We start from the raw sequence: 13,836 nt of genomic DNA, 5'->3' as shown, positions 1-13,836 counted from the left end.
CATGTCTTGGAATTGAAGTACTCCACAAACCACTAAATATAAAATATAAAAAAACAAGTAGGGAGTACACCGTCAAAATCTTTAATCAACAAAACAATAACACCATAAAAATGCAAAGCTTTTGAGCAAAGCTCTTTTTCAATGCATAACATCACAAACACATTAGTGTAATTTAAAATGGTGACCAACCAATCAAAGCACATTTAGTCATATGAGAAATCAAATCACATGATATAATACTAAGATTCAAACACATAACATCTTTCATATAAATCTATGCAAAAAAAAAAAAAAAAAATATATATATATATATATATATATATATATATATATATATATATATATATATATATAGAAAAGAATGCACACAGTCACATAAAAATTCAACTAACATAAAAATATAAAACCATATTAAAAAAAAAAATATATATATATATATATATATATGTATATATATATATATATATATATATATATATATATATATACATATATATATATATATATATATATATATCTACATGCAAACACAGGAGGACTATGACTAACCAAGTTCACCGATGACTGCAAACTGGGAGCCATGACTGACTCTCCTGCTGACACGGACATCCTCCAAAAGGGCCTTACTGAGACGGATACCTGGTGTCAAAGTCATGGCCTCAAGCTAAATGCCAAAAATGCATAGTCATCCCGTTTGGAAAAAACAAAACACCCACGAATTACCACATAAGCGGCAGCCCCCTTAATACAGAAGAGGTAATAAGAGATCTGGGGATCCAGGTAGATAGTAATCTCTCCTTTGACAATCATATTGCCAAAGTAGTTAGGAAATCCTTCTATGTGGCCCATCTAATTACTAAAGGGTTCGCATCTAGAAATAAAGAGGTTATAGTGTCCCTCTACTCGTCACTCATTAGAACCATCATAGAGTACAATGCCCCATTTGGGATGTACCTCACAAGACACTTCCAACAGCTGGAAAGACCACAAAAGTACCTCACCAAGAGGATTACTGGTCTCAATCATATGTCCTATGCAGCCTGACTGAAAAAACTCCGTCTGTACTCAGTGACATATCGCTTACTCATAGGTGATCTCTGCTTAACTTACAAAGCCATGTCCAACTCAGAACTGATGGACATGCTCCACCTAAAGAAATCCAAGTCACTGCGGGCCACGCACTCTAGTGAGCTAAACCTCACCACAACAATAAATAGAACATATTGAAGGGATAGATTCCTGTCACAGAGACTCCCCATGCTTTGGAACAAAATTTGAAATTACATCAGGCAGAGCCCCTCACTAACACTCTTCAAGAGAAACCTTGACGAGTGGATGGGTAACAGAAAATACACCCCTGGGATCACTTCATTGGCTCTGCTTGACAGAGGATCAGTTAATTAATCAATGGGGCAGTGAAAGCCGACACACTCTGGCTAGGCTTATAAATGCCGTCAGGCAGATAGCCTAGTACCTACCTATGAACATATATATATATATATATATATATATATATATATATATATGTGTGTGTGTGTGTGTGTGTGTGTGTGTGTGTGTGTATATATATATATATATATATATATATATATATATATATATATATATATATATTTGTCAACCTACATCCTGTTTCATATACAGTCACGTCTGTACTTTAATACAGGCTTAAGGCTATTCTGACTATTAAGTCCTGGTTTGCTATCTGCCCTAAAATAATCTATCCAGCTACACTCTCCTAACTCAGCTTAGTAATTTAATATCACCCCCACATCTTCCCAAATGAACAACTTAAATAACATGGAATTTAAATTTATGACCACTACCCACACCTTCTCCACACCTCTGCGTATTTCTGACATATACAAACAAATCCATTGTTTTAATTTCAAATTCGTTTTTATTTATTTTATTTTTATTTTACATTTGTTGATTGGGATAGTCCGACTGGATACATGCCCATTTTCAGCGAAGGCCCAGGGAGAAATGCTCCAGGCTTACAAACAGATAAAGTCAAACAAGTTCCAGTATATGTTTAAGCATATATTATCAAGATACAAGTTACAGTCTCACATTTCAAGACGATGAAGAATACACTTTAAAAGAATAAATATATACATACATGTTATAGTTTCTTTTGTCAGACTTAAATGTGCAGCTATATACAAAGTATCTGCACACAAGATACAGTTTCTTTTTCAAACCTTTAATGAAGGGGTATTTTATTTATTTATTTATTTATTTATTTTATTTAACATTTGTTGACCGGGCTAGTCCAGCTGGATCAATGTCCATTTTCAGTGGAGGCCCGGGGAGAAAAGCTCCAAAGATTAAAGCAAGATAATAAGAATAAACATAAATAATAAACACTCATGAAAAAGGCAATGAGCAAAAATACAGAGATTTTAGTACAGGTAATACAAATCTAAAAAGAAAACAAATAAAAACCAAGTAAGTAATAAGTAAGGCATTAACTACTTTCAGTACAGAATATGGAAGAATGGAAGTATTACGTAGTTCAATATGTAATACATAAATGTAAAAGATAAAAATTTTTTTTTTTTTTACATATACGAGAACAGTAGTAACTATAGAGGCATTGAGTCATTTGTAGTCAGAGAGAATATTATAGTGGTGTATAAAGAATTATGATAGGAGAAAGATGAAAGTAGGTTAGTCAGGATTGGTACAAGAGCAGAGCCAGAATTTGTTCAGATGTAATAGAAGTTGTTTCTTAAAGAGTGGAAGAGTGGCTAGACAGGAGATGTGTGAGGGAAGGTTATTCCATATTTTGCCAACTGAGTTGGAGAAAAGGCAGTTACCTGCAGAATTTGAAATTCTAGTAGTGTTAACTTGTAGCTTTTCAGAAGAATGTAGTTGTTTCAGGTTATTATAGGGAGTCAAGAGGTTGCTAAGAGCTGGTGTTTTTGATGGTTGATATAGAATTTTGTGTGCTATTAAGAGTTGTTGATAGATAAGCTTGTTAGGAAGTTCCAACCAGTGTAATTGTTTTAAGTTTAGACAGTGGTGAGTTCTAGACTGAGATGCTGTGGCAAATCGAGCAATATTATGGTAAGATGTAGTCAGTTTCCTGAGGTTACTTTTAGAGAGATTAGTGTAAATAGAGGAAGCATACAGAAGGGTAGAGATAAGATGTGATTGGGCTAAGGTGGTCCGTGCTTCAGGTGTAAGGAAGGGTTTGATTCTATACAGTGAACCAATCTTTTTATTAACTGCTTTTATTGTGTTATTGATGTGATAATCATAGTTAAGATTATTATCAATAGTAACACCAAGCAGTTTTGTTGTAGAGTCGGGAGAAATGTGGGAATTATCACTTGCAGTAATAGTAAAGTTTAGTTGAGTAGATTTGTGGGTAGGTGAAAATAGTAATAGTTTAGTTTTCTTGGGGTTAAGGAGAAGACATCTTTTTGAGAACCACTGTTCAACGGTTGAGAAGGTTGTTTGTGTGAGAGACTGGAGTTCTATTTGAGAGGAAGCAGTACAAATTATGGTAGAATCATCTGCATATTGTATACAGGTAGTGTTTTGGATAGATGATTGGAGATCATTAATAAAGATAGAAAATAAAAGTGGGCCTAGTATAGATCCTTGAGGTACTCCTAAAGAGATAGGAAGTAGAGCAGATAGTGAATTTTTCCAGAGTACTGCTTGTTGACGGTTTTCAAGATAGGATGAAAACCAGGTTAAGGAAGAGTAATCCAAGGCAAGGGATTTAAGTATGTGTAAAAGAAGTGTATGGTTTACCATATCAAAGGCTTTTGATAGGTCTAGGAAAAGAGAAGAGGTTAGTTTGTTGTTGTTACGGTTACAGTTGATAGTGTTGGTAAAAGAGAGTAATGCAGTGGTGGTACTATGTGAAGGTCTGAATCCATGTTGAGTGTTAGCTAGTAGGTTGTTATGGAGGAGATGGTTAAGTAGTTGTTTGTGTATACATTTTTCCATGATTTTAGCTAGAGGAGATAATAGTGTTATTGGGCGAAAGTTAGAGAGGTCAGTAGATTTACCTCCTTTGTGTAAGGGTATGATGTATGATATCTTCCAGATTGCAGGGAAAGTACTTTCTTTTATGGATCTGTTTATTAGGATAGAGACAGGGTAGGCAATAGCTTTAGCTACTACTTGCAGGAATTCAGCAGGAAGCTTATCTGCTGAAGGGGTAGTGGGTTTAAGTTTTTGTAAAAGAGCTTCTATATAGGAGGTAGATATAGGTTGTAGTTGAAGGGGAGGAAGAGAGTCATTGGAGCTACTTAAGAGTAGTTGAGAAGTGTCAGGAGATAGGTGGTTAGCTAGACTTTGTATGGAAGTAGTGAAGAAAGTATTGAAGTTATTGTCTATTAAAGTGGGATCATCAGGGTCAGAATCCTGAGGGTTGGTGTAACTATTTTGCCTGGGGTTAGTAGATTGTTAATACTGGACCAGAACTTTTTTGGTTCTTTTCTGGTGGATTGCTGAAGTTCAAAGTAATAATTCTTTTTATCTGAAAGGATGGTTTTTTGGTACTGTTTCTGAGCTCTCTAAAGGTTTGATGATCTGTTGGGTTTTTAGAGGAACGCTATTTATTCCAAGATTTATTTCTGAGGATGATTTTATGCTTAGTATTAGGGGTTAGCCAGGGTGCTGTTTTAGTTTTTGTTCTAATGGTGCGACTTGGGGCATGTTGATTTAGGATTGAAAGGAATGTTGAACTGAAGTGTTCAACTGCCTTGTTAAGTGTGAGATGTTTTAGAGGGGTCCAATTGTATTGTGAAAGTTCTGTTTGAAACTGTTCGGGATTAAATTGTTTTTTGGAGTGTAGTGTTCTGAAAGTGGTAGGTAAGGTTAGGTTAGTTTTAGCTCTAATGACGTAGGTGAGGGAGTGATCACTAAGGTCATCAGGAAGGATGCCAGTTTGGTAGGTTTGCAGGGGGGAGTTAGTAAGGATCCAGTCTAAGGTGGTTTCTTTTTTGCTTGTTTTATTGATTCTAGTGGGACTATTAATGAGTTGTTTGAAACCATAAAGGTTTATATGGGAAGTAGGGTTAATATTGTTACAGGATGTCCAATCTATGTTAAAGTCCCCAAGGAATAGTGTTTCTTGAGGGAGTTTATTAGAGAGTTGGTCAAGAATATGTTCTAAGGTGGAGATGTTATTTCCAGGGGGGAGATATGCACAAATGACATTTATTGCTTTAGTATCGTTGACTTGTATTTTGGAGCAAATTACTTCGGCATTGTTGTTTTGGGTAAGGGTAAGGTCTAGAGGAGTAAGCTTTAGGTTTGTGTTATATAGAATTGCTACTACCCCTCCCTTTCTGGTGGTGCAATCAAGTCTAACAATGTTATAACCAGGTGGGGTAATTTCAATGTCTTTAATTGAAGGCTTTAGCCAAGCTTCTGATAAGCATAAAATATCAAATTTGTGTGTTTCAAGCAGGGCATGGAGTTGACTAATTTTGTTACAGATACTACGTATATTGAGATGGGCAATGGATAGTAGGTTAGAGGGTTTAGAGGATGAGAGAGAGAAGGGTTTGGTATGGTTTTGATGTGTGTTGGTTTTATTATCATATGGGCCTGGGTTGGGGTGTATGTCACCATCTTGTAGTAGATGGAGAAGTATAAAATATTTTTCTTGGCTAAGTTTATGGACAGTGGCAAATGTTTTCTTTGTTTTAGATTTTAGTAGTTTGCAGTGTAGTAGCCTGTGGTATTTGGCAAGAAGGTAGATGGATTGTGAGGAAGTGTGTAAGAAGGATGGGGATAGGGATGTTGCAGGTGTACAGGTGTGTTTTGAGAGAAGTGAGAGAGAAACAGTCAGGGAATGTTCATAGGAGGTTAGGAAGTAAGTAGTAATAAGAGAGGAAAATAGTAAAAAGGAGATAGGTATTTTCAGTTGTGAATGGAGGATAGCTGTAGGCATAGTAATGTAGATGTAGGTTTGCAGAGAAGATAGATGTAGTGTAATGGTGTATTGTAAGGTGAGAGTACCCTGGGAAGGTAGGGCAAATGGTAGGGCTGTGATGTTTTAGGTGTGCTAATAAGAAAGGGGAGGGGGTGGTTATGTTAGGTAAGTGGGTGTATCTAAGTTCAGGAGGGTTGCACAGTTTAGGTAGTTTTGGATATGATTGGGGAGGAATATCAAGGGGTGTGTCCAGGAGCAAGATAAATGTAGGACCCCTGGGGGTGGTTGGGAATTGGGGGTAGGGAGAGGAGCGGAGTGAGCCCGCAGGGCGAACGGAGCGGGAAGAGCCAAAGAAGAGAGGTTGAGGAGAAAACAATCAGTGAAGTGCTTATAGTAAAGGTAAGTAATCCAAGGGGATGCAAGAATGTTTGGTGTATGAGGTCTGAGTGAGGTAAAGCTGGAAATGTCAGAGAAAGGAGATAGGAGGAAAACAGCACAAAAAGGCTAACAGATAATAAGATACATAGAGATTGCTAAGTAGAAAAAGTTTGCAGGGGTAAACAATTGTAGGAGAAGGGAGCCACCTAGTGGACTCAGCAGGTATTGCTACCAGGACTACTTACTGGGCTTGTGGTTTATGGAATGGGGCAGGTAGCTGGAGATACTAATGGGTGTAAGTGGTCAATTGGATGGGAGAAGCTAAGGTTGGATGCTGACTGATCTTGCTTTGGGATTAACAATTACACTGAGTGAGAGAAGCTTACAATTGTTATTAAAACCTGGAAGAGCTGTAGGACATACTTTCCTGTATCTTTTCAGGAGGAGGCTATCCAAAATTGTATAGCTTTGATCCCTAAGTAGGGTAGGAGGCAGGAGTCTTAAATAGGGTGCACGATCCCAGACCTACAGGTGGTCAGTAAGTAATAGAGCTGGGAAAAGAAGGGAGAAGGAGAGGATTAAGATATAGGGAAACAAACTTTGAGAAAGCAGTTGAAATAAAAACAAGTAACAATTCTCTTGTAAAACATTCAGAAGTCAACCATTGTTCTTAAAGGTAATAGTGCAGGCAAAAAGCAGATAAAAATACATTTATACTGTGTAATCAGTAAATACATATACATGAGCTAATGTGGTGAGTTTCAGCTAAACACTATATGATATACAGAGGCAAGAGTATTTAAACACAATCAACTAGAAATACTAGATACTCCAGACAAGTAATCAGTAAAGGTAAACTGGGTACTATGATAAGAATCTCAGTTGGAAGCAGACAGACTCATGCTAAATTACTCTATAAGCTAGAGGAGTGGATGTAGGAGCAATTGAGTAGGGGAGGTTAGGAATAAAACCTCATAGGTATGTTAACCTCAAGCATATATTCAAGTAAAGACATTGCGTTATGCAAAACTCAACTAAAATTAATTAAGGGGTAGCTCGAGTTAGATAAATAAGGGAGGGAAAGAAGCTGTTCAAAGTATCTCAGTTTACTGCAGCAGCTTAGATATGGGCTATCAAACATTTAAAATGGTAGGTAGCTGTGTTTAATAATTGCACGGATAGGATGGTAGATGAGATTTTAGTCAGGGTTAGAAAAGGGACATAACCAGTGAGTTTTGAAATACTGGGTCAGATTTTTTTTTTTAAATGGTTAATTGAGGGGTTCAGAGTAAGGTCAGATGGGAGGGAATTCCAGATTTTACAATATTTGCTAACAAAGATTCTCCAGACATGTTGTTAGCTTTAACCGACTGAACCAAATGTTTTCTGGTGGAACGAAGTGGCCTTGCATTTTTGTAGGGATGGATAATGCTTTTCAGGGAGGACATTTTTACTGGGTGGTTAATAACCTTAAATGCTATAGTGAGCTGATTATATTGAATTAGCCTGGGGAGTTCTAGCCATCCTAAGAGGTTTAGATTTTTACAGTAGTGTGTCCTTTAGGGGGTACCGGTGGCAAACCTGTCAATTTGGTTGTAACAGCTGGAGAGTTTACTGAGTTCAGATTTATTCAAGTTGGTAAGAATAGGTGAGGCATAAAGTAGAGTTGAAAGCAGATGGGTACAGGCAATTGCAGACCTGGGTAGAGGGGTGAGGAAAGGTTGATTTTTGTAGAGGGAACCAAGTTTTTTATTAATAGTTTTAATGGTTTGGTCGACATGCATGTCATATTTAAGGTTGTTATCAATTATAACACCCAGGGGTTTGGTAGACTTATCTGGTGAGATTATCATTTCATTATTAGAAGTTATAGTAAAGGAGGATATCAGGGATTTGTGAGAAGGGGAGAAGAGTAATAGCTTTGTTTTATTGGGGTTTAATATCAGCTGTTGATCAGCGAGCCAATTTTCCACTGTGTTAAAGGTTTTCTGTGTTAACCTGAGGAGGACTGAGGGGTTAGTGACTGAGAAAACCAGGGTGGAATCGTCAGCATATTGTATACAAGTTGCTTCTGGGATTACAGAATGGAGGTCATTGATAAAGAGGAGAAAAGAAGGGGACCTAATATGGAGCCTTGAGGGACACCAAGGGTAATGGGGAAAAGGGTGGAAAGTTTGTCTTGCCCTAAGACAGCCTGCTGTCTTCCACTAAGATAAGATTGAAACTATTGTTTGGCATGATTGTCTAAGGATATTTTATTTAGGGTGAGTAAGAGTATGTTGTGGTTGACCATGTCGAAGGCCTTGGAAAGGTCAAGAAATATGGCAGAGGATAGTTTGTTGTTGTTACGGTTCAAATTTATGACCTTAGAAAAGGAGAGGAGGGCTGTGGTGGTGCTGTGATGGGGTCTAAATACATCCTGGGTGTTGGCCAGGAGAATATGTTGAATAAGGTAATGTAAGAGTTATTTATGGATACAATTTTCAATCATTTGTGCTACAGGGGAGAGGATAGCTATCGGTCTGTAATTTAACAGCTCAGTGGAGCTGCCTCCTTTGTGGAGTGGAATGACGTGATATTTTCCATCTGGTGGGAATAGAGGCTTCAGTTATGGTTCTGTTTATCAAAATAGAGACAGGATAAGCTATGATGTCAGAGGCTTTTTTGCAGATAGTCTATAGGGAGGAGGTTAGCAGACAGGGTGGTTGGTTTAAGTTTTTTAATGAGGGCTTTAATGAGTGAGGTAGGAACTTTTTGGAAGCTAAAGGAGAGTTTATCATTGGTTTTAGGCGCATCAGCGTTAGAACAAATGGATTTAAGTTTGCTAGCAAGGGCTTGGATGGTTTCTGCAAAGAAACTGTTGAATGTGTTGGCAATAGACTCTGGTGTTTTTTAGGTGTGGGCTGACGGAGTCCGGGTTGTGGATTGTCCTGGGTGGAGGAGTTTGTTAATACCTGCCCAGAACTTCTGAGGCTTGTTATAGTGTTTCTGCTGTAATTGGCAGAAACACCATAAAAACCTTTACAGGCTACACAATTAGCAAAATAATTTTCTGTTTGACATGTAGCATAAACCCTAAATTTAAACATTTTTTAGAAGTCAGATGCTGGAGCATAGTATCTGTATTAATTTCAGCACAATAAGTACAAGTATAATAAGGACGTGTACCTTTCACATAATTACTTATAAACTTGTTTTCAGTATTCAAATCTTTATAACATAATAACTGTTTCAATTTTTTTTTTCTTTTATGTGCAAACATTGGTTTTCCTTCTATACCTACATCTTGAGTCCAGTATCCATACAGTCATGCCCTGTTACATTAGAAAGACTCTGCCTGTCCTTAAAAGTCACTAGCCTCCTTTGTTGCATCTTCTGTATCCTGTAAAGTAGGATCTGACAGCTATGCCTTTCTCAGCACTTATAGTGACCCTCCCCAGTTCCTCTTCCAAAAAAACTCTATTTTTTTTCGGCAGTTGTGGCTCAGATTCAGGCTTACTGCTACAACCTAATTCTTTCCCCAAAGTGGTTTCTTCCAAAGGAAGTCCAACATCTTTGGACAATCCAAAATCATAAATAAATAAAATAAAATATTATCAACCACTGCCACGTTCCTAGTCCAAGTGAACTCTGGACAGTGGTACAGAGTCTCTACCATGGTCCTAATTAGAATGGACTACCTGGCCAAGTAATGTTCCCTTCTGACAGATGCAGTCTTAATGATAATCATGTCTGACATAGTATTCTTCTTAGCAATAGTTTTTTTTCCCTCTAGCAAGGGAGGGAACTCCCTCTGTAGTAATCTGAAGCAGCTGCAGTCTCAGGACAACCCACTAGTATAATGAATGTTTTGTCTGGTAGCTCTCTCGTGAGGCTTTTCTCTCTGTCTTGTCATTGTTGTAGACAACTGGATTGTACATGCCACATTTGGTTAGATCTGAAACATCCAAGTCCAAGACCTTGACATGTACCAAAACATGCTTCCCATTTTGCCTCTGCTAGGTACCCTATTCTTGTAAAGTTGTACTTTGCAGGCTAGGTAGAGGTCACTTTTCTACCCATTTTTTCAGCAGTTACATTCCTGATCTTTCAGCCAAATTATTGTGTTTTCAACCAAAGTACTGTGTGTTTGTTCCCATATCATAAGTTTTCTTAATATTTCAGAAGTAGTAATATGCTCACTGATCCACATATTAAAGTAAGTGCTTATTTCTCTATTCATCCCATGTTCATAGTCCTCTACCTTTCTCTTATTTACTCTAAGCTTTTCAATAAGCTTCAGAGTTAGTTTAAAACGCTCAAAAATCATGTTTCTAACTTTCAAGTAGTCAATGTAATACACATAATGTATTCTACTAATCGTATGCATAGTTTAAAATCCTCACCCACTAACCCTGGTTAATTGGTGCTGATTACACATATGATCAAATATTTGAATAAAACTGTAAAAGTCATATACCTGTTTACATTAAGAAAACAAATTAGTACTGCCTTTGACTACCAGGGATGGGTTTTTCATCCCTACTATTCATTTGTATGTGGAGAAGGGTGAACATCTTATTTTCATGATGACAATGCTTCTCTCTCTCTCTCTCTCTCTCTCTCTCTCTCTCTCTCTGCCTCTCTCTTCAACATTGGCCTATTTCAGCTGTCACTGCAACATCTTTGGCACCTGTCATGCTGTTTAATTCTGTATCTCATCTTCAGCTCTAACTCCAGTTTCCACAGTTCAAAATGCATTTTGAGATCATCTGGGGATGCAATCATCTGTCCCTTTCTGCATGCTGAGTTCCTACTGCCCCTGGTAGGCTGTCTTGAGGGTTAGCAGATCAAACCTCAGCTGTACATAAAGAGGTTAATAATTCATCCTTAGAAATCAAATGAATTGTAGGAAGTTTAAGACTACTGAATCTTGCAACCATTACACCTTGCCATTTGCCACTCCAGAGCATACATTCCCCTCTCAAGGAAGGCTAGGCCAGTCTAGCCCAGAGTGAATTTATGACTACCCATCCAATTATCATGGTCCCATTTGAAGGAAAACAATGTATCATATTGTTTTGTATGCAGGGAGGTGCTAAGTAATGGATCTGTCTCTTTACCTAGTTGTACTGATCTTTTTAAGGAGGTTTAGATCCCTTCTTTTAGTACATGTAGGACTGTTTGATTTGTGAAAGTGCAAGAGATCCTGGACTACTGGGCCCCTGATTGCTCTGAAGGTAAGGCACAGGTCTTCTCTGAGGAGTCTATAAGATGCAGAAAAGAGGGGCAATGCTTCCTGTCTTTCCTGGTAGCTTATGATCTTCTTTGTTAGGGACATATGGGGTCTTTCTAACAGTTTGATATGTGCGGTGAGGTACATCCCAAAGGGGGTGTTGTATTCTACAATTGGTCTGATCAATGTTAAATACAGGGGGACAATAACCTCTTTAGGTCTTGCTGATATTCCCTTGGAGATCAGTTATGCCACGTAGAACTTAATGATAACTCTTGCTTCATGATAATCAAAGGAGATGGAATTATCAACCCAGATTCCAAAGTGGGAGATTGTTAATGCTATATAGTGGGGATATGGCTTGTCTGCCAAACACCACAATGCTGCATTTTCAGCATTTAATTTAAACCCATTTTCAATTCTCTATGCATTTATAAGTGTAAGTTCCTGCTGGCTGTCTTCTGTGTCAGAGGGGGATTTGAGAAGGACTCCCAGTGTGCAATCATCTGAAACATTGGCAAGCCATTGGCAGCTCAGAGATGTAAATATTGAATAAAAGAGGTCTTGGCACTGAGCCCTGTGGGGCACCACTGGTCACCTTCATCTTCTGTGATATTTCCCCTGCCAACTACACCATGTGGGTTCTGTCATTTAGCCAATTTGTTCAATTTTTACTGCACAGAGATCTATTTTTAATCCATTTAATTTAATAATTATGCTAACATAGGAGATGGCATCAAAAGCTTTAGCCAAATCAAGATAAGCTGTGTGCATGGTGTGACCACTGTCAACAGTTTGTGTTACTTTTCAAAGAAGTTTACCAGGTTCATTAGCTAGGATCAACCTTTGCAAAAATTGCTACAGATTAGCCCAATGAGACTTTTAACTACATCAGGCTATATCTGGACAAACCAGCACATGGAAGTCTCTTTGACTTGCACTGTTTAACTAGGTGTGCCATTGACATGTTAGCATATTGTTCAGTGCTCATTTTTCCTGTTTTCTTAAAATAATATAACTGTTGTGCAAGTAAATTTATTTATATTTATGTTGTGACTGCAAATGTATACACACACCTTTTGGCAGCAAAAGTGTTTTGCAGGCTATGCAAGTCTAATTTACAATATCGACATTATTGCAAACCACTGTCAGGGGTGCTGGTCTCACAAACCACATCACTGACCACTGACTTCATTACAACAGTCATGGGCCTTGAAATTCACATTGCTCACTGCTGTATAATATGCAATGTGGTTGGCTTTAACCTCATACTGGAAATGTACACTTCTATCTCAGGTTATGTCCAGGATCTGCCATATGCAAATACGATTTACACTAAAGAGCTGCAGAACAAAGTAATAAACTCTGACTTCTTAAGATTTCACCCATTTGCTCTAAGCACAATACCTTCCAGTTATACCTCTCAACCTCTTAGAGCATGAAATCTGGAAAAAGCCACAAATAATAGAGGGACAAAGGCCCACAAATAGGGACACCTTTTAAATACTGCTCTTATAAACTTAAAAAATTGATAGGATGACAGGTTTAGCATTAGCATGAATTTTCTGAAGGATAGGAAGTCTGAAAATCAAATGTCTGCTAGTATTTTCTGACTTCAATCCTCAATGATTTGCCAGAAAACTACAATTTTATGAGAAACAGACCAAAAATATGGGTAAAAAATCTGGGCATTTTGCGAAAATCTGGACAGTTGAGAGCTATGCTTCCATTGAGATCTTACAAACCGTAACTGAAGCTTGGACCAAGATAATTTTGCATTCGCACACAATGTCTCCCAGGAGGGCTAATTATACCTTTCTAGTGTCAACACCCTCATTCTTGCCTTTACTGGTCTTGTCATTACTTACTACCACTAGCTAGACCAGCCTAGCACAGTAAGAATGTAATTCCTGTCCAATTCAAAAATAAATCAACCACAATATAACCATGTAGATATGGCTATGGCAGTCTGTTTTTGAAAGTTGGATGCCAAATGTTAACACAACACAAGTTATATAATTTCATGTTAAGGGATAAACAAATCATAATCCACAATTTTTTTTTAAACTGATAACAGCATTTTTTATTTGAAATAATCAAAAAGAGTCAATGCACTCTAAAAATTATCACTCGTGCAAATACACAACTGCATAGAGAAATTTAAAAAAAAGATAGGATCACATACAGTGTAACAGAAAACCCTAGTGTTCAGCTAGCAGGACCTGTTACTACCACTAACTGTGCTTTTACTGAAGTCTATGTACCTCTGACTTTTAAGAGAAATTAGAAATTTTATATAGGTTCATAGGTTCATAGGTAGGTACTAGGTTATCGGCCC

Source organism: Protopterus annectens, chromosome 9.part0, assembly GCF_019279795.1.
Source record: "Protopterus annectens isolate FY-2018-M chromosome 9.part0, PAN1.0, whole genome shotgun sequence".
Taxonomy (NCBI): Eukaryota; Metazoa; Chordata; order Ceratodontiformes; family Protopteridae; genus Protopterus; species Protopterus annectens.
This window is presented reverse-complemented; position numbering follows the sequence as displayed.